Genomic DNA, 12,797 nt, shown 5'->3' with positions numbered 1-12,797 from the left:
GAAGTGGGGCAAGAGCAACTCCTGTTTTGTTCTTTTGTTTATGTTCCAGAAGGGAGATAGAGTTAGGGTCCTCCAGATGGATAGGCTTGATTACCTTTACCTTGACTTCCTCCGTTGTTAAACTGATACGTCTTAAGGGAAGCTTATCTGCCCCTCCTCCTTCCGCCCTTTCCTCTCTTCTCTTCTACGACTGTCCGAGAGAGAGGAGACACCTTTGTCTCTGCTCTCTCTCTCTCCTAAGCCATGAGAGCAACTCCCAAGCCTGGGCGCTGCACCTCCAACTTAGTTAGTTAGTTAGAACTAGGTATGCCTTTCTATCTACTATGTATTTCTATAAATAAAGTAGCTTTTCTTATTTTACTAAAGTCTCAGTGTTCTCAATGCAGGGTAAAAGCCTGCTTTCTTAGGTAAACACACACACTGGCACACATGCATTTCAGACCGCTGTTATTCTCTGCTTAACAAATATACAAATTTACACAACAACAGGTTAAAGACCTGTTTAACATGTCTCCTTCACTCTGGCATTCTCAGAGTTATCCCCCCTACTTATTCCCTCTTCTCAGCTTCTCTTGTGTAACTAGGTGAGTCACAGGGCCAGTTTAGATGAGACCTTCCATCTTTCCTTTTTCTTTCTTCAAAGCAGCTGTGGGAGGCCCCAAAATGGATTAGAAATTTGGTGCAGAAAGAAGGGGAGTTAACTCTTTCCTCTGCATCATTGTCCCAGTTAATTTCCAGGCTCAACTCAAAGTGTTGGTTTTTGCCCACAAAGCTTTATGTGGCTCAGGACTTCAGTACCTCAAGGACAGCCTCTCCCCACATGAGCCAACCTGGACACTGTGTTCATCATCTGAGGCCCTTCTCTGTGTTCCCTCTTTAAGGGAAGAATGGAGGAAGGTGATACATGAATGGTCCTTTTCAATGGTGGTTCCCCACTTGCTGTCTGTTTTAGGCTCTAGGCAAAACCATTTTTGTTTACCCTTTGGGCCTTAATTGGGAAGGTAATTTCTTACGTTTGGGGTCTTGTTTCAGTGCTTAGTGGTATGGGTAGGATTTTCTCCTTTTTATATAATGAGAGGAAGGCAATAGTAAACCACCTCTGAATGCCGCTTACCATGAAAACCCTATTCATGGGGTCGCCATAAGTTGGAATCGACTGGAAGGCAGTCCATTTCATTTTTCATATAATGAGCACTGTAGGTCTTGTTTTATTGCTATTTTTATATATTGGGTTTAATGTTTTTTGTTATTTCTATTTTATTATATAAGCTGCTCTGAGATGCTTTGGTGAAAAAAGCTATGGATAAATATTATAAATAAATAAATCTAAATGCTCCCCATAGTAGCAGGGGGAAAATGCAAAGAATGGTTGCATACATGTTACCAAATTCTTCCAAGCTACACAGGAAGTGGATTGGACTGTGAAAGACCAACCGAAATGGTGTTTGCATTTTGACCAATTTGTAGGGCAATACAATATCTCAGAGAGGAGTTCAGGTCTCCTGCTCCCCTGGTGCATTCACTATAGCTGCCCAATTTCCCTTCTTTATAAAGTTTGATAGAAATATCTGTTGGCTATAGGTACATTCTTAAACAGCAAGGTTTTTTGCCTGTTAGTGAATTTCCCTGCATTTTATCCGGGAGGTAAGAAATGGGATCCTGTGCAAGTTTGCTGAGAATGGAGTGATCATTTGCATGCTTATTGAGTTCAGTGGGATCTAGTCCCTACAATCATACTTAGGATAGGTGAAACTGACCACAGGGGATGGGGGGGAGGAGAGTAGGTTTGATCATTTGCATGTTTATTGAGTTCAGTGGGATTTACTCCCATGCAATCATGCTTAGGATAGGTAAAACTAACCATGGGAAGAGAGGTCTGGAGTGGGCAGGAAGGAGGAAGAAGGGAGGAGAGGAAGAAGGGAGAGGAGAAGAGAAGGAGGGGAAAGGCAGGTCTGCTCATTTGCATGCTTATTGAGTTAAATGGGATTTACTCCTGTGCAGTCATAACTAGGATAAGTAAAACTGACCATGAGGAGGAGGGGAAGGGGAGGGGAGAGGGGAGCAGAAGGAGTGGGAGGGGGAAGAAGGGGAGGTGGAGGGGTAAAGGAAGGAGGAGGGAAGGGGCAAAAGGGAGGTGATGGGAGGGAGGAGGAGGGGAGGGCAGGTTTGATAATTTGCATACTTAATTGAGTTCAATGGGATTTACTCCCATGCAGTCATTCTTGAAAATGAAATGGACTGCCTTCAAGTCGATTCTGACTTATGGTGACCCTATGAATAGGGTTTTCACGGTAAGCGGTATTCAGAAGGGGTTTACCATTGCCTTCCTCTGAGGCTGAGAGGCAGTGACTGGCCCAAGGTCACCTAGGGAGCTTCATGGCTGAGTGGGGATTTGAACCCTAGTGTCCCAGATCGTAGTCCTAGGATAGGTAAAACTAATCTTGAGGGAGGAGGGGGGATTGCAGAAGAGAGGGGAGGAGGAGGGGGAAGGAGGGCATTGGAAGGGGAAGGGAAGGGAGGAGTGAAGGAAGGGAGAGGGAAGGGGCAAGAGGAAGGGAATAGGAGGGAGGAGGAAGGGAGGACAGGTTTGATCATTTGCATGCTTTTTGAGTTCAGTGGGATTTACTCCTGTCCAGTCATGCTTAGGATAGGTGAATCTGACCAGGGGGAGGGGAGGGGGGGAGGAGGAGGGCAGGAAGGGGAGGAGATTGAGTGGGTGAACACTGGGCAGAGGGGAAGCCCCTTTCCTTTCCAAAAGGAAAACATTGTGAACAGTATCATTCTTTCTCACTGTTTCCCCCACCTTTTTATTCTACAGCAGGCACATGTAGCCTCCCACCCAAATTTAAACCAAAGCTGTCCCTGGCCACATCCACACCAGACTGTCATTTCACTTTAGGTAGTCATGACTTCTCCCAAAGAATGCTGGGAAGTGTAGTTAGTGAAGGGTGCTGAGAGTTGCTAGGAGATGCCCTGTTCCCCTCACAATCAGAGCGGCTGACTGTTAAACCACTCTGGCTACTGGAGCTGTGTCAGGGGAACAAGGGTCTCCTCTCAGCACCCTTCACAAACTACACTTCGCAGGATTCTTTGGGGAAAGCTATGACTGTCTCACGTGAAATCAAAGTCTGATGTGGGTGTGGCCCCCTGATTAGCCAAGCAGCTGTGAGTCTGGCTTTTAGAACACTGACACTTGGTTCTTACTGAGCATGCCTGACATTATCTTAATGAATCCTTAAATTAATTAAAAATCAGCCAGGAATTTTTTAAACTTTTAAACTGCAGAAGATGAAGGTCAGAGTATGGGGCAAAGTCAGTAATAGGATTACAGGTACTCTGTGAACATGGCTGATTTTTAATGAATTCCAACAGATTATTTGTTTGCTTGTTTGTTTGTTTAATATCCCGCCCTTCCTCCCCGCAGGAGCCCATTATGAGAACTCTGACAGAAAAAAGGGGGCTGGTTTTTTCCCCTCTCTTTTTAGACTTTGAACTCCCTATTCTCTCTGACTGTTTTGTGTATCACCATGAACACTTAGAGCGTTGTTATGCAATCGTTTCTGAGTTGAGGAGTATAAGTTTTGTAAGGTTTTGTTTTGAAATGAGCTTATGGGAAACATCAGAATGGCATGGGGGTATCTTCAATTTAACATTGCGGAATGCAAAAAATCCATGCCGACTAAAGTATACAGCCACTCTCATGGATGGCTGTATAATTATTTCTACATTATAGGTGTGAAATTGGGGCTAAAGCTGAGAGATAGTGGGTTCCTAAGACTATCTGGTGAATTCGTGGCTCAGGTAAGATTTAAACCAGGGACTTCCCAAGTCACAGCCACTATCTTATACCATTCACCTCAGTGAAGCATTTTCCTGTGAGCTTAGGAGCACCACCTTTGCCTTAGTTTCCATATTGATGCTCAAGAAAATCCTGACTCACTGCATGAAAGCTAGAAGATAGATGGTGTTGCCTTCTTTGTAAAGTTGGTGGTGAGATGTTTCTTCAGTCAGCTATGATGCATCTCTATTCTTGCTCTTCCCCATGAGCATTTTTTTCTTCCACAAGCTAAATAATAGAAGGCTCTTTTGGTTTCAGTTGGAACTATGTTCGTTTTGCTTTTTCTTGCTTCTGACACTACTAATTAGATCATCCTGCTCTAAGAACTCTGTCAAGAATACTGTCTTCATGTATTTCTCTTTGTTGTTCTTTAGCAGCATTGTGACTTGACAGTTAAATTGGTTACTGGTGCTGCCAAAGGTTTACAGCCTCCTGGGCAAGGAGAATCATCATGTACAGACCAAGCAAAAGAGCCCAATAAAACTGATATTAAAATTAAAGAAAAACAGAGGTAGAAGAGATTCATGTGTTAAAATTACTATAGTCATCGGTTCGCATTAATCATCATAGCTGGAGAAAAGAAGCAACATTTTCTTTTTACTGTAGATGAACAATTTTGTACAGAAAAACTCTCTTTTTTTCATACATACCCCCTCTCACAGCCAAACTGGTATTGATGATTTAGTTCCACAATATTCTCTTGTGCTTCACAGTTGTTTAGCTATTAGTTCTAAAGTGGCAGGGTTCTGTGATGCATCCCTAATATTTTTCACTACTGCTGGCTTCTGTGAAACAAACTTATCTGATGTTGTTGAGGGCCACAGCAGCTCGGTTTAGAGAAAATAATGTGTTTTCATTTGTTAAACTTACCAATGAGAGATTGTAAATTGTGAAGCATTTTTCCTTCATTAGATGCAGTAAACTTCATTCAGATGCTTCACTTCCAATTCATGCTAAAACCAGAGCTTTTCTCCCAGCCACTTTCTGGTATAATTTCAAGTGAATCATCTGATTCAGGTGACTCAGTGGAAGTGGTGTCTGGGATCAGTGATGAACTGAATGGGGGCCAATAAACTAACTCTATCTTGATAAGATGGATGTACTCTCTGTGAGCCATTTGTTTGCCGGGTGTGATTGTGGTCAACCTGTTCTGGATGAGTTTGTGTTTCCTCTAAAGGATCAGGCTTGGGGTTGTTGTCTTTTTAGTAAAACCAGAGTAACATCTATAACTTGCAGTGTGTTTCTCCAGAGAAGACTGGTGCACTAACTGCAACCTCTCCTGGATAGAGATATCCTAGCCATAGTTACCTATGCTCTAGTAACCTCCAGATTAGATTACAGGATGTAATTGTAATAAATAAAAGCAAATTGTTGCAGTGCGCCTATATGCGAGACTGCCTTTGAAGAATACTTTGAAAATTCAGTTAGTCCAAATTAAAGCAGCTAGGCTGCCAATAGGGATGGGTTCTTACCAAGTTTTTCCAGTAGGTTTAATTTAACTTTTCTTATCTCCCTTCTCTATTTGTTGTGATTGGGGGGCGGTAGTAGGTGGTGGTTATATAAATGCATTAGTTCTTTTCTGTATGACTTCATACAATATAAAATGTTAACAGGTATAAAAGTGCCCTCTAAAACAATATAATCAATTTACACAGTTTAAAAATGAAATATAAAAACTTAGAGCAGAATCCAACATTTTGCAAGTGGGCTTCCATTTGTTCAGTAGGACTTCCTCCTTTCTCTCCTACCAATTGCAGCCCGCCCCCAATCCACTCCAGAGAGTCCCGTAACACATCAAACAGATTTTGATTGGCAGGGTGAGCTGCAGGGAGAAGAGAAGAAGATGAAGTCCCACTGTGCAAATGGAAGTCTATTCTGCTCATGCATTCGCTACAACCATAAAATGACAGCCTTGTCATTTGCAAAACTCCTGATAAAGACAGTAATGTAATAGGTTTAATAGGGCCAATTAAAAATGATAAAGTAACAAATTAGTTTTTGGGTTTCGCAGAACTCTTCCCCAAGATGTTTCCTTGTAGGAAGTTCTGTAGTTTAGTGTCAAAGCATCTGCTTTGCATGCAGAAAATCCCAGGTTCAATCCCTAGCATTTTCAGATAGGGATGGGAATATCCCCTCTCTGAAATCCTGGAAAGCTGCTGCCGGCCAGTGTAGACAATAGTGAGCTAGATGGGCCACTGGCCTGACTCTCTGTCAGGCAGCTTCTTATGTTTCTGTGCTTAATTTTAAATGAGAAAAGGAGAGGGGAGAGAAGAGAAAGGAGAAGCTGCTTAATAGAGGGCATAGCATTAGCCCAGTGTGCCATAATGTTGCTGCCTTCAGTTGCTCTTTGTAGATTATGCTCAGTGTAAAAGATCACTGGTATACCAGTGCAAAGAAGCACTTCCATATTTTTTCTAATATAACTTGGTGCAAAAGGTTTTCTTCTGTACTGGGCATAATCTGTTGCAGTTAGCAAAGACATTTCTAAAGCTTGCCTGCCTTCCTGAAAGACAGCTGCAAAAGTGTCAAGTTTCTTTAATACATCTCAGGGGTGGGGAACCTTCTGCCTGGGTCCAAATGTGGGCTTCCAGGCCTCTATTCTCCCAGGTGGTATCTCCTTAGGCCACGTCCCTCACCAGCCTTGCTTCGTGCCCTTCTCAACTGCTTTTGCTTGACTGGTATGTGCCCTCGAACAGTGATTATATGCCTGGTGTTTGGATGGAAAGGGTGTATGTAGAAACCTCTAATATTTGTATGGCTGGAATGTAGCCTTGCTGTACAAAAGAAAGAATAGTATCTGTCGCTCTGCCCATTCTTAGTTCATTTAACTGTGGAAGGGACCGATAACTGTAAACCTGGCCAGTAACTCTGAACTTGCATTTAACATTAAGCAGTTTGGGAGGAAAAATTGGGAGAAACCCCCCACAGCATTTGCATTTTAATAAAACACATTCTTTATTGTTTTGATCATATCCTGACATGTTTTTCTGTGGTTACTTAATTATTAGTTACTTGTTATGATATAGCAAGGGATGTTTCTCTGGAGCTTAATAATGTTGAGAGCAGATTTGTACTCGCAGTCAGAACTGTCCATGAGCTGTTTGGATTTTCTCTGGTTCAGAGCCCTTTGCTGTAGCTATTCTCATTCCCCAACCCCCTGCTCCTTGGTAGACTGTGTCCTGCATTTCCCCCTGGGTGTCAGTGTGGGGAATTTGCTAGTACTACCATGCTAGTCTTATAGGGTTGATTCCCCCATGGATTGTTTCCCCTAATTTTTTCAGGTTCTGGGAGAACAGGAAAAACAGATTTATAGACCTATAAAAATCCAACATGCCCATATTTCAAGCTTCGATTTTGTTAGGAATACTTTTATACAAATAAAAATGAAATTTTAAAAAGAGAACCCCTTGGAGAAGGACACAAACTCAGGAAACCATTCCACTAGGAATGAAACAAGCAGGCAATTTTTTTTAAGAAATGGAAAGCACGTAAAACAAGTCACATGTGCCATAGCACTCCTTTCCCTCAAATTCTCTACATGAAAACTTTTTAAAACCCTGAAATACTTGAAACCAGGTCTGTCACCCAATTTAAAGACTCATGTTTAAACATTAGTTTTAGTTGATTAAACAATTGATTGATCATTTAAATTTGAATTAAAAAAATATTTTTGAAGAAAAAAACTTTTTCCCTTTTGTACTTAGATGTACATGTCAGAGCAGGCAACATACTAGAAGAGGCATTCTGTCCTGTGTGAGATAAGAGGTTTTACTTACTGTTGATTTTAATGTTCTAATGTAATTATATGTTTTTATTATGTACGTTGCCCAGAGTGGCTGGACAACCAGCCAGATGGGCGACTAATAAATCTAATAAATAAATACCTCTTCTAAGATGACACTTGCTATTCTCATTTTTTGTAAGTACATTAATCAATGCTATTTAACATCTATGTAAAGCTGCTGGGAGCCATCATCAGGAGATTTGGGCTACAGTGTCATCAATATGCGGATGACACTCAGCTCTTTCTCTCGTTCAAGTCCTCACCAGAGTTGGCTGTGGATACCATTTCCAAGTGCCTAGAGTCCGTAAGTGAATGGATGGGAGGTAATAGGCTGAAACTGAACCCCGACAAGACCGAGGTGCTGCTCGTGGGAGACAAGAGAAGGTTAGGAGATATAGACCTGGTGTTTAATGGGGTAAGATTGCCCCTGAAGGACCAGGTCCGCAGCCTCGGGATCATTCTTGACTCCCAGCTGTCCTTGGAGGCTCAGGTCTTGGCAGTAAGCCGGGCAGCTTGGTATCAATTACATCTGATACAGAGGCTGCGACCCTACCTTCCTGTCCATCTGCTCCCACGGGTGGTACATGCCCTGGTCTCCTCTCGCTTAGGCTACTGTAATGCGCTCTATGTTGGGTTACCCTTGAAAACGGTCCAGAAACTGCAGCTGGTACAGAATGCGGCAGCACGTTTAATTAAGAACAGCCGTCGCCATGATCACATCACTCCGGTGTTAGAAGACCTACACTGGTTACCAGTTGTCTACCGGGCCCAATTCAAGGTGTTGGTATTAACCTTTAAAGCCCTATACGGTTTCAGCCCAGTTTATCTGAAGGAGCGCCTCCAACATCACCAAATATGCTGCCTGACGAGATCAGCCACTCAAGACCTTCTCTCGGTCCCACCAGTTAGAACAGCTAGACTGGTGCGGACCAGAGAGAGGGCATTCTCGATTGTGGCCCCCACCCTCTGGAATCCCTGCCCTATGACCTTCGCCATGCCCCCTCTCTGCCAAGTTTCCGCTGAGCCTTGAAAACCTGGCTATTTAGGCAGGCATACAATCTTCCTGGGGTGGATTAGTTTTATCTTGTTATAGTTGTGGATGGCTTTAGCTCATTATAGTTGAGGTTTTGGGTTATCTGTTAGTATTTTATATGTTGTATTTTATTTCATATGTTGTATTTTATCCTATTATGTACGTCGCCTAGAGTGGCCGTTAACCCGGCCAGATAGGCGACTCAGAAATAAAATTGTATTATTTTATTATTATTATTATTTCAAAAGATTTAAAATCTGTTAATTAACTGGTTATTCAAGTAAACATTGCTACCCCACTTGAAAACCCTTGTACATTTTGTTTCAAGTCACATCTTCAAGACACAGTCATGTCTGAATACTGTAATATTCACTTCCTTGTTACTGGTATGTTTTCTATGTTGTACAACATGATTTATCAAGAACCTTCCAGCTTCATGAAAATCACATTGTGGGACAATTTCCACATTAAAAATGAGCTACTTTTGTTCTTGTGATTTTTAAAAGAAATATGGTAAAGTGGCAGCTCCTTCCTCTTTGACTATTGCCATAGTAAAATCCCTTCAGCATCTAAGAATAATTCTGTAAGCTTCAGATAAAGGGATTATTTACAAGTAAATTGGAGTCCTCTGAGGAAAGTATCCCCCAAAGATTCAGAGTTATCTACTCCTTTTGTTTTATGTGATGGAAAATATACTAAGAACTGAAGTATTTGACAGAATCTAGTTCTCTTAGTGCTGCAGAGTACCCGGTGGGAGTGACTTGAAACTCAGCAGCACTGTTATGTGTCAGGAGGATTAGCTTGGGACCAGCAAGAAGTGGTCTAAAAGGGTGCTGTTTTCTGGACTTTTCTCAAGTATATTTCTTCTGTCATCTCTACTGGTCTTTGACCATAATAAAGCAATCAATCAATCAATCTTCTGTCATCTGTAATGAAGATGCTTAATGTTCATAAATTAAGGCCGATTTTCCACATTGCCCTTTTTAACGAAGGAAGACATGTAATCAAGCTTCCCTCTGCCTGCATATTATAGAGGTCAGCCTTTCCCAACCTTTGGGTCCCCAAATGCTGCAGGACTGCAAGTCCCATCTGTCCCAGCCAGCATGGTCAATGGTCAGGAATTATGGGAACTGTAGTCCAGCAACATCTGGGGCTCCAAAGGTTAGGAAAGGCTAATGTAGGTGTCAACTCATGGGCCACTGGCCTGATCCAGCAGGCTCTTTTCCATAGGAGGTAGGCCATCAAAGCGGGTAGTGACTCCACCTATCGTCCGAAGGCAAGAATGTTGCTGAAGTCAAGACTAGGGGCGTCAGGCCCCTCCCACTCTCCAGTTCATTCTTGCCTCCGTCCTTGCAAGATATATTGCCATAGTGTCTAGATAAGTTATTTGTATTGTGTGACAGAGTGTGGAGGATTTTCCTTTGTTGTGTGTCTACTCCTTGTTCCCTTCCCTCTGTCTTGTCTAATCATTGTGTGTCGCCGTTATTCTGGAGATTATCACGGGGGAGTTTTTTCGTCCTTACCCGGACCGTTCTCTTTCCCCCCAACTTTTCTCCTAACGCCTTTTTAGAGAGACAGCGGCGGCAGTTCTCTCTCTCCCAGGCGGTGGTCGCACGGGAGCTTGCGGCGGCAGCCCCTGCTTCCCCGCAGTTTTTTACGGGCCCAGCCTTTACGGGCCCAGCCTTTACCTTAATGGCTTTTTCGAGACCCCACGGCTGCGGGTCTCTTTTTCCTCGGCGGCGGTCAGACGGGAGTTCGCGACTGTAGCTCCCTGTCTTTCCCCGCCGTCTTTTACGGCCCCAGCCTTTACTCCACCGCCGCTTTTACTCTACCGGCCTTTTTAGAGACCATGCGGCTGCGGGTCTCTTTCTCTCCTCGGCGGCGGTCGAACGGGAGCTTGCGGTTGCAGCTCCCTGTATTTCCCCGCCACCCGAATCAGGCGGCGCTCTCAGTATTTACGGAGCTTGCAGCGGCAGCTCCAAGAGCTTGTGGCTGCGGCTCTCCTCCTTTGTTGAGGATTTTAGTCGTTGGACTGCCCTTCCCTCTCGACCGTTTCGCAGCTTTAGATCCCTCGCTGCGGCAGTCTCTGCAGTCTGCGTCTTCTCCCTTATACCAACTCTATTAGCGGAGTCTCCCTTGCCTTATTCTACAACCGCGCCTAAGTTCTCAGCCCCGCGGTCTGCAGAACGTCTTACGGCCGCCCCTTTTTTGAAGTTTATTCCTTTGCTCCTGTCTCGATCTACAGGTGTTATTGCACAACGTGCCCGCCATTTTGTTTCATAATTTTCCCGCCCTTTCCATGGGCGCCATTTTGCTTGCCCCCAACCTAACACCGGGCCTAGCCCTGAGCTGTGGCTAGCAGTTATTGAAGTCTCAACGTTACCTTCCCTGTGTGTGTGGGTGTGCTGCAGATAGAATTATAGTACACAGAATCTCTCCTGTTTCAAGGCTGTGGCTGTTAACCAGGCTCCCCCAATTGTACATTCTGCCCCACTCGCGGCCGTGTATTAAGCCTGTGGGAGTGCACACCGCTGCTTGATCTGTACGTTCTTCACCAGTGCATTCTGCCCCAGTCGTGTGCCGTGTACTGGTGCAAATATTACATTCTAATCCACTTTGTACCAAGCCTGTGGATACTGTGCCAAGCTATCTGGACGTGCATTCTGCCCCATCTGTGGCCGTGTACTAAGACTGTTCATAGTGTACATTCTGCCCCGTCGTGGCAGTGTACTTCGCCATCAGCCAGTGCATTCTGCCCCAGTCGTGTGCCGTGGACTGCTACCCTTTAAAGTATATGATGGCAGAACAGCCAGAGACAACGCAGGCAACCAAGCCAAAACAACAGCCAGAGACAAACCAGATGACCAAGCCTAAACCAACTAAGCCGGTCAAACATAAGCATGCTAAAGCGCCTGCCAAAACTAAACATCTTTCCAGCCACTGCACAACCAAGCGGCCCCGCTATGTCTCTGTTCCAGTTCCAGAGGGGTCAAACCATGCACGATTAACTACCCTATTTCATTCTCCTGCTGCTTCCTCTGATGAGGAGGACTTTCCTGGCTTTCCTGTACAACCAACGGTCAGCCAATCTGGGGCTCACTCTTCTTCACTACCTGTGGGGCCTTCTGCACTTCTGCCTATCCAAGAGCAACCATCTACATCTCTAGGTCTGCAGCTGTCCCACAAGTTTATCTCACAACTTCAGGGCATGCTGTCATTTTTCGCTCAGAGACAGTCCCCATCACAAGTTCCTGCTATTCCTCAACACAGTGGGGAACACTTTGTACACAGTGAGACAAACCCACCAGGTTCTCCAGACCCGTTTGACATTGTCAGGGGCAGGTTTATTGATGACGCCTCTTATGAGGAGGAGTCCACATTCGCGCTGCAAGACCAAGGAGACGAATGGAGTGACCATTCGGAACATGAGCAGGATACAACTTATTGCCTCTTCGATGCCTCAGATTACCAGCCCCTTGCGCACAGAGTGTTGAACACCCTTGGCCTTCAATCCACTCCCACTGCAGCTGCCACTCCCGCTTTAAAGGGGGCCAGGGTCTTGAAATCCCCCACGCCAGTAGAAAACTTTCTGCCGGTGCCAGACCCCATCACTAAGTTGGCCAAGGATGAATGGTCTCACCCTTTACAAGCACGCCGATTTAATAACATTGCGGACACACTTTATCCTTTGGCCCCGGACTTTTCTACCAGACTGGCTGTCCCCGGCACAGACAAGCCAATTTCCAGCTTAGTTTCCAGATCCCTTTTGCCTAGAGAAGGAGAATCTCATTTAAAGGATGCCACTGAACTTTGCATGGACTTTGCTTTACGCAAGACCCATGAGGCCATCGCCTTTTCTATGCGTGCATCTACCTCAGCCTCTATTTTTGCCAGGGCAGCGATGATGTGGTTGGACGACCTCATCGACGTTCCCAATCCAGATCCTGTCTCTCTGCGAAGATCGCTACTAAAATTGTGCAAAACAGCTGCCTTCGTAGCCGACGCCACCTTGGACGCGAATCAGCTAGGAGCACGAGCCATAGCAGCTCAGGTTGTTGCCCGACGGACCCTCTGGCTTCGTCACTGGCAGGCTGACTCTACTGCCAGAGTTAATCTATCACGGGCACCTTATGCCGGGTCAT

General features: G+C 44.6%; 1 protein-coding gene across 6 annotated transcripts in view; it reads left to right on the top strand.

The window, feature by feature from the left end:
• SETD3 (SET domain containing 3, actin N3(tau)-histidine methyltransferase) overlaps positions 1–12,797 on the top strand; it is a 64,146-nt gene that overhangs the window by 30,781 nt on the left and 20,568 nt on the right. The window lies entirely within an intron of this gene.

The sequence above is a fragment of the Rhineura floridana genome, chromosome 2 (assembly GCF_030035675.1).
Source record: "Rhineura floridana isolate rRhiFlo1 chromosome 2, rRhiFlo1.hap2, whole genome shotgun sequence".
Classification (NCBI taxonomy): Eukaryota; Metazoa; Chordata; class Lepidosauria; order Squamata; family Rhineuridae; genus Rhineura; species Rhineura floridana.
The sequence above is the reverse complement of the archived record's forward strand: the minus strand, read 5'-3'. Positions and strand labels throughout refer to the sequence as shown.